This window comes from Gracilinanus agilis, chromosome 2 (assembly GCF_016433145.1).
Source record: "Gracilinanus agilis isolate LMUSP501 chromosome 2, AgileGrace, whole genome shotgun sequence".
NCBI lineage: Eukaryota > Metazoa > Chordata > Mammalia > Didelphimorphia > Didelphidae > Gracilinanus > Gracilinanus agilis.
Window position 1 is genome coordinate 398,028,061 of NC_058131.1, and position 15,066 is coordinate 398,043,126.

General features: G+C 35.5%; 1 protein-coding gene across 1 annotated transcript in view; it reads right to left on the minus strand.

Moving 5' to 3' along the window:
- KCTD16 (potassium channel tetramerization domain containing 16) overlaps nt 1-15,066 on the minus strand; it is a 324,481-nt gene that overhangs the window by 247,008 nt on the left and 62,407 nt on the right. The window lies entirely within an intron of this gene.

Genomic DNA, 15,066 nt, shown 5'->3' on the forward strand with positions numbered 1-15,066 from the left:
ATGTCTTAAATGATTTTGGAACAGGAAGATACACTTGAATTAAAATTTCAAAAGTCCTTTATGAGTGTGACAAAATGAATTCTACTAGTAAATCAACTATACCAAAACAATATATATTCAAAAATCTGGAATTTCCCATAACCAGCATGAAAAGACGTATTCTACATATTATATGTCAAACATATAAAACCATTTAATGAGATTTGAATACAGCAATATGTGTGATAGCTATTGCCACAGTATAAAATCTTATAGGAGAAAAGATGGAGATGTTAAATAGTATCCTATATGAGAAAGGGAGAGAATAAGCATTTATATAGTGCCACTATTTGCCAGACCGGCTAAGCAGTTTCACAAATATTAACTCTTTTTGCTTCACACAACAACCATGAGAAGTTGGTGCCATTATGTGAATATCCCCATTTCATGATTAAGTAAGATGAATCAAACAAAGAGAAGTGACTTGCCTAGGGCCACACAGCTGGTAAGTGTCTGAGGCTGGGTTTGTACTCAGGTCTTTGTGACTCAAAGTCCAGTTCTCTATCTACTGTGACACAGAAAGCAAGTTGAGAATAAAATTAATGACATAAGGAAAAGCACTGGAAAATTGCATCACTATCTACTGTCCTTCCAGTAGGAAACTTGAAAGTCATGTCACCCAGTCAAATTTAGCAAAAAGGTTCTGTAAAATTAATTTATCTGAAATTCTAGATTCCTTAATTATCAGTTGAAAACAAAAGTCAAAAGTTTAAGGTAATACAAGTCAAAGTAGTGCAAAGAGCAAAGTAAACAATTAACAACAGTGAATAAATTTAGCAATGGTTTGAAGAAACAAAGGAATCAGAGAGAAAACACTTGAATGCTAAACAAGGATGATTTGGAAAATTGTTCATCTCACACATGATCACAAGATGTCCAACATGATGAAAATGCAAGTTGGAAACAATGAGAAGCAGAAGCCTCACATAACATTAGTGAATGATAGAAATGTTATATTAAGGGAGGTGAATGAACCTCTAGTTTCTCTGTAAAACTGGAAAGTTGCAGAATCCAATAAGATTCATAATTCTTAGTTCAAAACCTTTATAGTGGTTAATAAATTACTAGCAAAGTACTTAACTAGCTTTTTCTCAAATTCAAGCCTGATCCAATCTTTCTTAACAGAAGGTACCACATATCTACTATTAAAAGATGAAAACACCAATGATCCTTCCAAATATAGGCAGATTAAATCTTTAAGTACTTTATAGAAAGGCATACACAGTTTGCATCAGAAAAAAAGAAAACATTATCAGCTGAAGAACAAAAAAAGATGTCTTGGGACACATTTTTTTAAAAAAATCCCAGGAGTAGAAAGAGCATCTGATGATCAATTCAGTAGTTATTGGAGAGGCTGTCCAAAGGACTATTACATTTGCATTGCATTTATTGATCATTAAAAAAGCCTTTGAATCAAGCCTGGATTTGTGGTTTTCTCACAAACATTAGATATACAAAATAGTTTTAAGTGTAAAGTATTTGATGCTCACATGGAAAAGGTTGTTGTTTTTTTTTTTTTTAATTTAAAACATGCCATCAGCTTGGTAATGTCAAGAATAATTAATGTAAAATATGGATTTTTTCAGGGACACTTTCTAAGTCCATTGTGATCCCACCTAGCCCTAAAGCTATCATTACATTTCTGAATAGAACTAAATATGATTTCCAAACTAAAGTGGTAGTTGAAAAAAACATTTTATTCAATGCTTAATGTACTTGGATGACAGTATGGCTCCATTGAGGAAACACACAAAGACATACACAAACAATGTTTTCATTACATGGAATTTTTCTCCAATGGTATAATATTTGGACTTGTGAAGTGTGAAAATTTTAGTTTATTTCAAAGGCAGGAAGTAAAGAAAAAAGACTTTTAGGTTGAATATGAAGGTCACATTGAACCAATGGGATGAAAGCAACATTTATAAATACACTGACCTTCTCCAGGCATGTCATATTGAATATAAAGTTATCAAGGAGAAAGCTGTAACTGAATATATTGAAATTTACAGGCATACTAAAATAAAATGTGGGAAACATTTTTAATGCCATTAACACCATGAATATTAATATTAATGTAAAGATTTTGGGCTATATAATTATCTATAATAGATTCATAAATTATTCTGAAAACTTAAAAAATACTGTTGAAACCCAGTACCTATAATCTTAGGACACATAAAGAAAGATTAAGACTATTCCAGAACTAGGGTATTTTCACAGATGAAATATCCACAGACCCTGAAATATATCATTTATCCATAAAAAGCAAGACAACAATATTTTCAAGAGATATTGCTACACCAAATATTCATACCCTCTAGACTATATGGAATAAAAAATAATTTAGAAAATAAATTTATTAAAAAATCATGTGGAAATATGAATAGTTACATATTATCTTCATCATCATCCTATGTTTCTAGCATCATAACAAGGAAGATTTTTGAGAACCTACAGAAGATGAACTAAGGTTGTAATATTTTTATTCAAATGTAAAATTAGTTATTTTTATCCATCTTGCAATAGTATAAAGTAATAACAGCAAAATAAAACTTGCCGCCAGACTACTTCTTTCTGAAACCCATCAAAGAATATAAGAACAAGATAAAAACAACACTGGTAATAGTAATAGTCATATTCTCTGTCTCTGTCATATATAATATAATATACACATTCCACATACACACACACAAATTTATTCATGTATTTGTCCTTAATGTGTCCTTTTATATATCTGTACTGGGGATCAGTCAGCATAGAAATTATCTTTATGTAATAAAATTAGCCACCTGTCTCTAATTTAAAAATCTTAAAAAGTTTCCCAGGGCACTAAGAAGTTGTGGCTTGCCCATGGGCATATTTTTAGTATGCATAAGTATAGGACCTGAACTCAGGTCTTTATGTCTCAAAGCCAGCCATGAATACACGATATCATGTGATATCTCTTAATAAAAATATATGAAATTTAAAGTATTACATGAATTATATTAATATTCAAAAACTTTAAAACATTTTACAACTTAAAAATGTTTTTAACATGTAATATTCCCTCCTTTTGCTTACACTAATTTAAATGATTTGACTTTGAGTTTACAAATTTTGACATTGTTTAGTTCTTCATTATATTGTATGCTGGGCAAAACTTTTGTGTATAGTTCATTTTTTCAAGCAACATAGCAGCTTTTCTTGACTAGTCTTCTCACTGTTATTTCAACTTCAAGAAGTCCAAGCTATATAGTAAAGGAAGCAGTAACCACCCCTTCACCTAACAAGTCCCTCTTAAGGGTTTCTGAGGATTAATTATACTGTTTTATAAGAATTGTCAGTTCTTGGCACTGTTTATTTCTTTTAAAAAATTTAAACTGTACTTTTCCTTATGTTTTAGTCTGATTAATCATATTTGATGATGAGCTTGAATGATCCTTGAAATGCTTTAATTCCCTAAATGAAAAGTAGTATCTGCAACAAGCAATGAAGTACGCTTCTTGAGACCCACAATTTTTTCACATTTCCTTGAAATTATGCATTCTTAAGAACAAAATTGAAGACACAACAAAAGGAATCGATGAGATATATATCTCTTGCATGGCATTTAACTTTTAACTGATGGAGACCTAAATATGGGGAAACCAGCTCAGTTTGGTTTCAAATGATCAAGATCAGACTTTGTGAATTAGCCTGGAAATACACACAAACCAATGCTGATATAAATATCTATTTGGCATTTAAATCCCATCCCAATATAGTTCCAAATTCCTTTTCCAGGATTCTTGCACATGACTATCTTTCATGTGCTCTAAATTCTAGCCACAATGGACTGATTGCTGCGGGTCCCTATACATAGTATTGCATTACCCATCTCTATGCCTTTGTTCAGGTTTCCCCCATTTCTGGAATTCACTCCCTCTTCACCTCTGTCTTGTACTTCAGATTCCTTGCTCCCTTATAAATCAGTTTATGTTCTACCTCCTTTGAGAAAGTTACCCTGATTCCTTTGCAAGGGGAAATTGCACAGGGTCATCCAGGAAAATCAGAGGCAAGGTGTGATCGCAGATCTTCTTGACTCCTCCAAACTTAGAGTATTTTAGGTTTTGTTTTGTATTGTTTTTTGTGTTGTTTTTGTTTTTAATGTCTCTCTGATTCTCATTATTATTAAACTCCCTTATCAAGGTTTTCAAAGATTATTTGAACTTCTAAGTGTGTGGAGGGACAAGAGAGAAGGAAATATGTTTGATTTTTCTAAGAAAGAATTAAATGTCTTTGGATATACATCAATCTTGCATAAAAGTTATTTTTTCTCCATCACAGTGAACATTGTCACATATCTTGTCATTTCTTTGTATTATGATTGCAGCACATGATACTAATCTCTTTGTAAAGTTTTTGTTAGTATTAGCATTGTCATTTAATAACACAGTGTCATATTAATAAGGTGCAATCAGTACGGATAAGATGACCTTATTCTAAGACAGGAATTAAAAGGTCAAAAGATGTCAAATTTTCATATACTGGACAGAAGAAAGACACTGGCAGACAGAGTCCTTTTGGGGAGGAAACAAAGTATGCTTGAAGAAATTCACTTGGAGGAACCTCATTTTTCAGAGAGAATTTTTACATTCCTAAGAAGGGTATCCAAAGAATGCCTTGTTAAAGGAGAGGACCAGTGAACAAATGGCCAATCACCTTGAGTACTAAAGATTTCCTTTATGATCCTCATTAGAAAGTTAGTCTGGGGCAACTAAGTGGCTTAAGATATAGAGAGCCAGGCCTGGAGATGGGAGGTCCTGGGTTCAGATCTCAGCTCAGACACTTCCTACTTGTGTGACTATGGGCAAAAGTCACTTGACCCCAATTGCCTAGCCCCTACGTTCTGACTTGGAACTAATATTTAGTGTGGATTCTAAGACAAAAGGAAAAAGATCTTAAAAAAACAAAGAAAGTTTATCTGCTCTGTATCCTTTGAAAATGAAATTGAAATCAATTCTACTAAGCCCATTTGGGATGCTGTGCAGTTCCCAAATGACTAATTTCTGTAATTTACAACTTTTGGGGGCTCTTTGTTTTTGTTTGCTACCAAGGCATTCATTCATTCATTCATTCATTCTCTACATATATCTCTCTCTCTGTCTCTATCTCTGTCTCTCTCTCAGTTTCATAATATAATATGGTCTGTACTTGTTTTTTAATTTAAAGTAAAATAAAATTAATTTTGTTTTGAAAAAAAAATTTTTGAGAATTTCTTGACACCCCTTGAGATAATATGAAGCACCCTGGGGTGTCATGAAACCAAGATTAGGAAATCGCTGATTTGTACAGTTGCCATGGGGATTGGTATCTGTAGCAATCCAGTTCTTGAGAAATGAAGAGCAAAGGGAGAAATTGCTGATGGGCTGTAAATAGGGCATAAAAAAGTCACAAAGTAAATATCAGCTACTGCTCTGGAGATTGCCACCGACATCTTTCTGTCTCTCTGTCTCTGTCAGTCTCTCTAACTCTGTTTCTCTCTATCTCTGCCCCACCCCCTTCAATTTTATTATACTTTACAAAGATAGCCAGACAGAACTGGAGATAGTTATAACAAAGAAATGGGCCTCTTCTTTGAAATCTGTTCTGATGGATTAAATCTAGATGCTGTGCAAAAATTAGAGGATTTTTGGGGAGAGTGTTAAACACTTATACAGATCAAATTACTGACCAATTGGACAATAAAAAGGCAGTGGGTTGCAATATTTAGATCCTCCACTCCACTGTTCAAAGTGTCAGTCCCTCAGTACCCAGAAGTGTATTATGTTTCCCCATTTTAATTTTAGCATCTAGGTTTCAGCCATTTGCATTTAAATGTGTTGTCAGAGAATTTCCAGAGATACTTAATAGGGGGACCTATTTGCATTTTAATATGCTCTTAAAGAATTTCAAGAAATCTTTTTATTGTGAATACAGTATCACCAGAACATAGGCCACCTTTAAAAAATGGATTTGTCTAGGTACAATTTAAACAGAGACACTGTGGCTTTGTTAAATTTTGTTTAAAAGTCTACTCCCTTCCCCTTGCCTCTCAAAGTGGGAAATGTGAAAGATAAAGGAAGCCAAATCTAATGCTATATGACCCATTTAAAGGAAAAAGTGGCCAACCAGGGGGACTGAAAATCAGAAAACCTGAGTTTTCCTACTAGATAAACCATTGACAAGTCACTTCATCAGGAGGCTGACCATTGTGTCAGTTCTTCTCTCTTTAACAGAACGGATGCTATAGATTAACCAGCCTGAAGGAAAAGAATATGCCTGGGAAAAGAACTGCTCTGAATCATGGCCTTAGAAAGTAGGGGCTGAGGTCAAGATAGAATTAATTTTTGTCAAGAAAGGGAGAAGATGAGGCAGAAGTGGTCAAATGTGAGCTGGTACAGGAGTCAAGAGGGAGAGAAGTTTCATTATGCACCTGTGCAGGTAAGACTATCAACTCCCAAGCCTGCATGTATTTGCAGAACACTATGGTATATCCCAGGACTAAAAAAGCAAAAAGGAAATATTCCTCAAACTTAAGAAATTGACTTTCTACTGGGAGGGAAAAAATCAGATACACTAATAAAAATAAATATAAATAAAAGGCAGAGTAACTCCAAAATTGGAAGAAATTGTGAGAGAGCAGAGTAATGGGAGAAGGGAGGGACTATCAAGGACAGAGAATAAGGCACTATCAAATGGCAGTTCGTCTCACAACTTTTCCTGGAAATAGTATCTTTTGAGTAGATAATGCTAGTTATGTCTCCTTAATCTACTCTACAAATTGGCACATCTGGACAGGGTTGATTTCTAAAGTTTCTTCCAAGTCTTATTCTATACTTTCTTCCTTGTTTTATCAAACAAAAAAGGAGTGCTTAAAAGGGGAGTAACATATTGTGGCTAGAGAGGTTAGGCAGGTGTGGAAAACAGGATGGGGGGATAGAAAGGATTTCTTTATGCATTGCTCTCCAAAGTCATGCTTTCTCATTTGTTTTTGTCAAACCAAGAAGGCTAAGAATATGGGGAGGGATACAGTTAATACTATCAGTAAAATAGGTAATACTCCTGTATACAGTCATACATATATACATACATATACACCCACAAATATGTTCATAGAAAATAGGAGGCTCTTTGAATGTCAGCCTGCTTTTCATAGTTTTTCAACAAGTCTCCATTGTCTATAAAATAAAGCCTATACGAATATGACATTTAATGCTATCTGTGATTTGGGTTTCCTCTATCTCTCCAACTATATCTTTTCTTAATCGCCTACCTTGAACTCTCCACTTTAACCAACCTATTTTACTGATTATTATTCCCTAAACATCATGTACAATCCTGCCCCTGCACTTTTAACATGCTGTGCCCCTTTCTAAGATTATTTTCTTCCCATTCTTTTATCTAAGTGCTATTCTTTCTGCAAGAATAACATTAAACTGACCTCTCATAATATTTCATCCCTCATTCACTCACATTTTTTCTATCATTGAATTCTTATGACACTTCCAGTCTATACCAATAGTTTTGTATTTAACGTAACCTACTTTGTACCCTTTATGTGCATTTTCTATCTCTCCAATTAGATTACAAGAATCTGGAATGCAAGTCAAAGTCTTCTTATACATACCTGCTTCCACAATGCAGAAATAATGATCTATTTATATATAGTATATGATTAATAAATATCTGATGATATAAGCATAAGCATGAGAGCTAGGATGATGATGAGAGAACAGTTTGGTATCTGAAGAGAAAACTTACCAAGGAACACAAGAGAAAAAAAATCAGGAGTATAATCATTACAATGTAGTGAGGAACACCAGATTTTAAGATGCTCAAAAGTTGTTACATCATTGCTGGAATATATTTAGGAGAGAAGCAGTTTGACTATAATGCATGCATTGGAAGCACTTGCATTTTCTAGTACCTATAACCTCACAAGACTGACTTCATGAATGAAAGGAACCATTTAGCTTCAATTCAATAAACTTCATACTTTATAAATTTGCTTCCATGAACATAAACAACAATCCTAACTTGAACCATGTCCTAGTCGCCAAATCAGCCTTCATTTTAATTGCATCAGATTTTGTGGATAGCTTCAGAAATACTTTCTGCATAATTCACAGGCTTGGCAAGGGTTCTTCAATTTTTTGTACAGTATCTAGACAATATGGGCAGGACAGATTTCATTAGAGGAAGTTCAGTGGCAAAGTATTGAATCTGACAACTAAGTCATAGATATAGATCCAGAAAAGATCTTAGCAGCTTAGTTCAACACCCTCATTTTACAGACGAGATAGGATTTGAATCCAGTGCCTCCAACTTCTAACCCTGAACTCTTTCTACTATAGTATATTGCTACACTAAATCAGATGAACTGTTTTGCAACCCAGTATCCTTCATATCATGAATACATCTATAATGAGTTGATATATTATTTGATATATGAATATATCTGCAGACATAGTCTCACAAAAGCATTTCAGTCGTCACCTGATAAGGTCATGGTAGTAAGAATGAGCAAACGCCTTCTGTGTTTCCTCTGCCTTTACCACTAAGCAAAAACCCCTTTCAATGGTTTCCCTTATTTTTTTTTTAATTTCCTCAGCCTAACACAAGTCTATGCAAGTTGGCAGAAAGTTATTCCTGGAACCCATTATAGCCTTAAAACAATCAACATGGATTAGGTTAGTGGTGAAATAGGGTAGTGGTGAAAATCATGTGTTCGTCTTGAGAAAGGGCTGACCCCTCATTTCCAACCTCCTCTGCTGTGGAAACTTGAAGTGGGAAAAAACTGTCAGGAAGTAATGTAAAACAATGAAAATTCATCCTTAACCAAAAATGTGATAGGAGCTAATAGAGGACAGAACAACACTTCATTTGGAACCATAGGATTTAGAGCTAGAGGAAACCTCGGAGACCATCTAGACTAGTGATGGCAAACCTTTTATAGACGAAGTGCCCAAAATGCAACCCTCACACTGCATGGGAGCTGCCCCATATAGGGGAGGGAGGAATCACTCCCACTAGGCTGCTGGGAAGAGAGGCAAGTGTTAGAAGAAATGTCCTCAAGTGCAAGTGGAAAGATGAAGGGGAGCAGCCCCCTCTGGCATGCATGCTATATGTTCACCAACATGGATCTAGACCATCTTTTCATAGAACATCCTTAGATATACCATCCCCAGATTCTATAAATAAGGACAAATTGGCACAGAGAGATTGAGACCTGCCCAAGGAAGTCAAGCACACGGTGCTAATCCAGGACAAGAGATCATACATTTTAACTTGGAAGGAGATTGAAAAAAATTTTTATAGAGGAGAAAAATGGAGGCCCAGAGAGATTAAGAGATGACCAATCTCTTGGGTAGTAAAGCTGTAAATTCAAACCCAGGTTACCTGATACTTGATGCCAGGTTACCTGATACCATATCCAAAGCTCTTTCCATTAAGTCACATTAAAATTGGAAACTTACTACCTGTGAACCCATCAATAAGTCACTTCTTTATGGATTGCACTTAATGAGGAAAATGTGGAAACTGGACTGGATGATTTCCAAGTCCCATTTAACACATTACATTATTACTTCATGACTCAAACCTGCTACCACTTCAGGCCCTGAGATCTATGAAACAAAATTTTGAGGAAAGGACAAAGACTAGTAAGGAGGTTGAATTGGAAATATAATAGTATTCCATCATGGCATGATATATTATCCCATCGAGTGAAAATACCATATACTAAGACAAGAAAATTAAAAGGAGGGAGGGGCAGAATATAGCTAACTGGGGGGGATTGAGTTTGTCCCAGATTATAGAAGCCAAATTATAGAAAACCAAATGGTAAAGAAAAACCAGATTATAGAAGAGCTTACATATCAGGCTGAGGAGTCTATACTTTTTCCTAGAAGCAATAGGGAGCAACTGAAGCTTTTTGAACTGAAGAAGGATATGATCATCTGTTTTTTAGCAAGATTCTTTTGGCAGCTAGTTAAAAGATGGCTGAGCAGTGTGCTGAGCTTACGTAGAAGAAATGGGAGGCTGTTGCATAAGAACATTTGAGAAGTGGTGAGGTCTGAAACTAGAGTGGGGACTAGATGAATGGAGAAAACAGAGAAGAAATTGGGATTTTTAGTGGGAAGTGAGGGATTTAGGGGTCCAGGATTTGGATAATTTTCCTATCAGTGTGAGTGAATTTGCAAGAGCTATCCACATTCTCTCACCTCGTCCACTTTGTAATCCTAAAAGACAATTAACAGATATTAAGAGGTCTATCTCAGTTCATAGAATTGAACAAAATTAACTGATCAAAGTGAAGGGTGGGTTGAGAGGTTTAGATGGTGTTCTTTTAATTTTGTTTAATCCTTACTTTCTGTCTTAGAACCAATACTATATATCAGTTCCAAGGCAGAAGAGTGGTAAGGCTAGGTAATGGAAGATAAATGATTTGCCCAGGGTCACACAGCTAGGGAGTGTCTGAGGCCAGATTTGAACCAAGGACCTCCCATCTCTAGACCCAGCTTTCAATTCATAGAGCTAGCTAACTGCCCTTTTTGCCATAATGTACTAATTGAGCTCAACCACCATAAATCCAAAAGGGACAAAAAGTTTCTAAATGGCACCCAAATTTCAAAATAGGGAACTATAGACAATAAACAAGCTCTACAGTCAAAGGACCTGGATTCAAATTCTGTTCTGATACTACCTTTCTGATCTTGGGCAAGGTCCAAGCCTAGAAAAGAGATTGAAATTGAAATACAATAGTAACCTAGCATGGCAAGACGCATTATCCCAAGGAGTCACTCATAGGAAAGACAATATGAATAAAATGATGTCCCTTGCAATTTAATATGTACCTAATATAATGGTTCAGTGGATAAAGCACCAAGCCTAGAGTCAAGAAGGCCTGAGTTCAAATGTATCCTCAGACACTTACTAGCTGTGTCACCCTGGGCAAATCAATCCTGTTTGCTCAGGTTTATTTACCCCTTACTATAGTGGACCTCAGTTTCCTTATCTGTGAAATGAGGAGGTTGGATGAAATGGTCTCTGAAGTTCTTTTTCACTCCAAATCTATGATCCTATGAGCCCATCACCAAAAGGAAATCTTTCAGATTTATCTATGAACTATGTCAAATACCTTAAATGGGAAACATTAACCCTCTTTTATGCTTGAGCCATCACATGGATTCTCCTTAGGAGTAAATGAAACATTTTGCGAATTACTCATTTAGAACTTCTTAGAGATTCTGTGTCCCTCCTTATTCTTTTGTCATAGGAATTAGAGGTAGCCAGGTCTATAGAGACCATGCAATTTATCCCTTTCCTTATCAGGAGAGAAACTTACAGCCTCAAAGGGAAATGGCTAGTCCAAGATCAAACAGCTAGTGGTAGGGCCAGAAATCAAATTGAGGTCTTCTGACTTCCCAGTCCAGTGTTCTTTGCCTTACACCATTTCCTCTGCTCCTCTGTCTTCTCTCCCTTTTTTTCAGCACTCTTATCTTGACCCACATCAGTCGAAAAGCTCAAGTCATAAAAAGAGATCAGAAGGAAGCAATGGCATGACATATCCTTTAATATTCTTCTCCTTTCAACATCTATGCCTCCTTGTGAGGTGAAGAGACACCTCCCATAGGCCAAGGCAGTCATAAACATCTAACCAGGGAGGAGGAATGGGGGAGAGAAAAGAGAGGGGAGGAAAATCAGTCTTCCAATCGATGATGAAATCTAAAAGGTTTGTTCACCAGAGTTTGCAGTTTGCCGACAGCTTTATAAATAATTCACTCAGGGAATGTTTCACCAAGAACTGCACAATCATTTCAAGAAGCAGAGCCTAATGTTTTTATTTTTTTAATTTCTAAATGGAAAAACCACTAAAGCTTAACCTCTGACTTTTTGTCTTCTCTTAAGTCACTCTATATTTTTTCTTCTGCTAGTATGAATGTTGGTAATATCCAAATATGTTTCTTGGAGCTGTCCCCCTGATGTGTGAAATTTCAAATCACTTTTGAAATTCATTGAATTCATGTCATATTTAACAGACATTCTGTAGAAAACATTCAATTCAGTCAATTATCCAAACATATGTTACATATCAATTATGTGCCAGATGCTATACTCATTAGGGATAAAAAAAAAAGTCCTTGCCCTCAAGGAGTTTGTAATCTAATGAGGGAAGACAAAACACAAAAGAAAACTGAGGAGAGCACCAAGAAATTCCCAGAGCAATGGCTTAATATTCTTTAGAGTTGGAACCAAACAGAGTCACTGATGGAAAATGAAAAGTTACTACGAAAAATCAGAGCCCACTATGAAGGAAGACTTCAGGAGGAGTTTATAGCTGAGGGGAATTTATTAGAGTTTATTGGAGGGTAGAGGCAATTGAGGGAGTTGAGGTATCGAGTATTAAAAGATGAATCTATCTTCATGGTGCTGAGATTTCAAATCAGCTTATCCCAGAAGAGGTATGATGTCCTGTGGAGTCAAAACCAAGGAGAAAAGAGCCTAAACCTACCACATAGGGCTTTCATTCTGTTGTTTTTCATCACATATGTTATAGACCCCACAATCCTAATTGCGTATAGATTTCACATAAGCATTTCATCACATTGATTTTGTTTCCCATAAGTTCCCAAGTCACTAATGACTGTAATTCATCTGCAATATTCTGGGTTATCCTCAATGGTTTCCAAAGGATAAGATAACAAGGGAGTCTATTTTGCCTCATCAGTAGAGACTCAAGAACTGAATTCATGCAGAATTAGAAGGCCTACCTCTAAGAACACTGATTCATGAGTTGAAATAGACCAAGAAAAATTTATTTTCAGGACATGAAATTCATTAACCATTTAAGCAATGTCCATGGTATTTTGATTGTTGATAGTCTCCTTCATAGGACTGAAATAGTAGAAGAGACCTTAAAAGGAAATTCGACGCATATTTCTTCCTTCAAGTGGCACTACCAGGGAACCATTTCATGTAGATTAGAATATTTCCTTTTAAAATAAATAAAATAAAATAATGAAGCCCAGGGAAAGGATTTATGGTCACACACTCACTTAGCAACCTTTTCTATCTAATGTAAAAAAAAATCAACCCAGGAATAAATTCTATTTCTATTTCTATCCAGTGCTTCTTTGGTTTCCCTTAGGAGACAAATGCAATGTGATTGAAAAAATATTGGATGCTGGGTTGGAAAAGTTAGGTTTGAAACCTGGTTCTGACACTCAGCATAATAGATTCAGACTCAGGAGGATCTTAAATATCATTTCCTCCAAACCCATCACACCATGCTATCTTTCTGCATGATTATTAGGTCAGTTAGGCTGTTTCCTTAACTATAAAATAAAGATACTGACATTTGCCTCATAACAAAGTAGGAAGATGACTGGGGAGATGGAAGGAGCAAATATTTATTAAGCACCTACTATGTGTTGTGACACACACTGTACTACATACTTTATAAATATCATCTCACTTGATTTTTACAATGATCCTTGGAGGTATTATGATCACCATTTCACAGTTGAGGAAACTGAGGCATATAGAGGTTAAGTAAGGGGTTACACAGCTAGTATCTAAGCCTAGATTTGAAATCAAATCTTCCTGACTCTAGGCCTAGTGTTCTATCTTTTGTTGGTATTATTGTCATTTCAGTCATTTCTAACTTTTTTATTACTTCATTTGGGGTTTTCTTGGCAAAGATACTGGAGTGGTTTGCCATTTCTCTTCTCATTTTTACAGATGAGGAAACTGAGACAAACAGGGTTAAATGACTTGCCCAGAATCATACAGCTAATAGATGTAAAAGGCTAGATTTGAACTCAAGTCTCCCTGATTCTAGGCTTGGTGCTCTGTTATCACCTAGCTTCCCTAGTGTTCTATCCACTATACCACCTAGCTACCTTCAAGGATCATTCACTCTGTAAAATCTAAAGTACATATAAATATGAGTTCTTTTTCTATGTATGTAATGAAAAAATATTTCAAGATAGCTAACTGGTCCATAAATTCAATTATTTTTCAAGTTAAGTCATATTTCCCAAGAAGGGAACAAACTATATACTATTGAAAAATCTATAGCCCAGTGGTTAGCTAGTCTGACATTCCAACACCATTACTCTAATGATTTATTTTCTTACAATCTAATCATACCAACTATGTTTAAGACATTCTGCCATGTGCTAAGAAATCAGAGACAAAATGAAAAACAGTGCCTACCTTCAAATTGCTTAGATTCAGTGAGGCAGATAAAGCATGTAAATGGATATGTGTTAACATGATAACATGAGCAAGAGAGGGGGAGCATAAAAAAAACTGGAAAGAGCAGGAGAGATTCCCCATGGGATGTAGCACTGAGCTGAGTCTTGAGGGAAGTACAATATTCTACAAAGTAGATGTGGGGAAGGGAGTCTCCTCCAATCAATATTTCAGGATTCCCTCAACATCCTTCACCCCATGATGTCATTGGTCTTTTTGAAAAATGGAGGGCAAACAATAATGACATCCTTTTCAGACCTGTAGTACACGTATTATTATTATACCTCTCTTACAAAGGAAACTTAAGGGGATTATGTGGTGCAGTAAAGATTTATATAGTACTTTTATGATATGTAAAGTTCTTTATGCATATTATCTTGTTTGATCCTAACTTTATGAAGTAGGCGCTTTTGTCATGCCCATTTTTAGAGATGAAGAAACTGAGGCTGAATGAGGTTAAATGATTTACCCGCTGTCATACTCTAGGATATTTCTGAGACGAGATTTGAACTTCTAGTCTGATGTTCCATCCACTTAGTCAAACTCAATGGATTTGTAGGCAGAGGGTCAGTATGCTTAACCATCTTCGTGACCTGAACAAGTCACCTAAATTCTCTGACTCTGTTTCCTTAATGCTAAAATGAGATTTCACTAGATAAGAAGCCCTTCAGATCTAAATCAATGAGGTATGAAGCAATTAAATATTTTGCATACAGTTACAAAAGTAGTAAATGTCCATTGAAGCTCAAACTCAGATCTCCT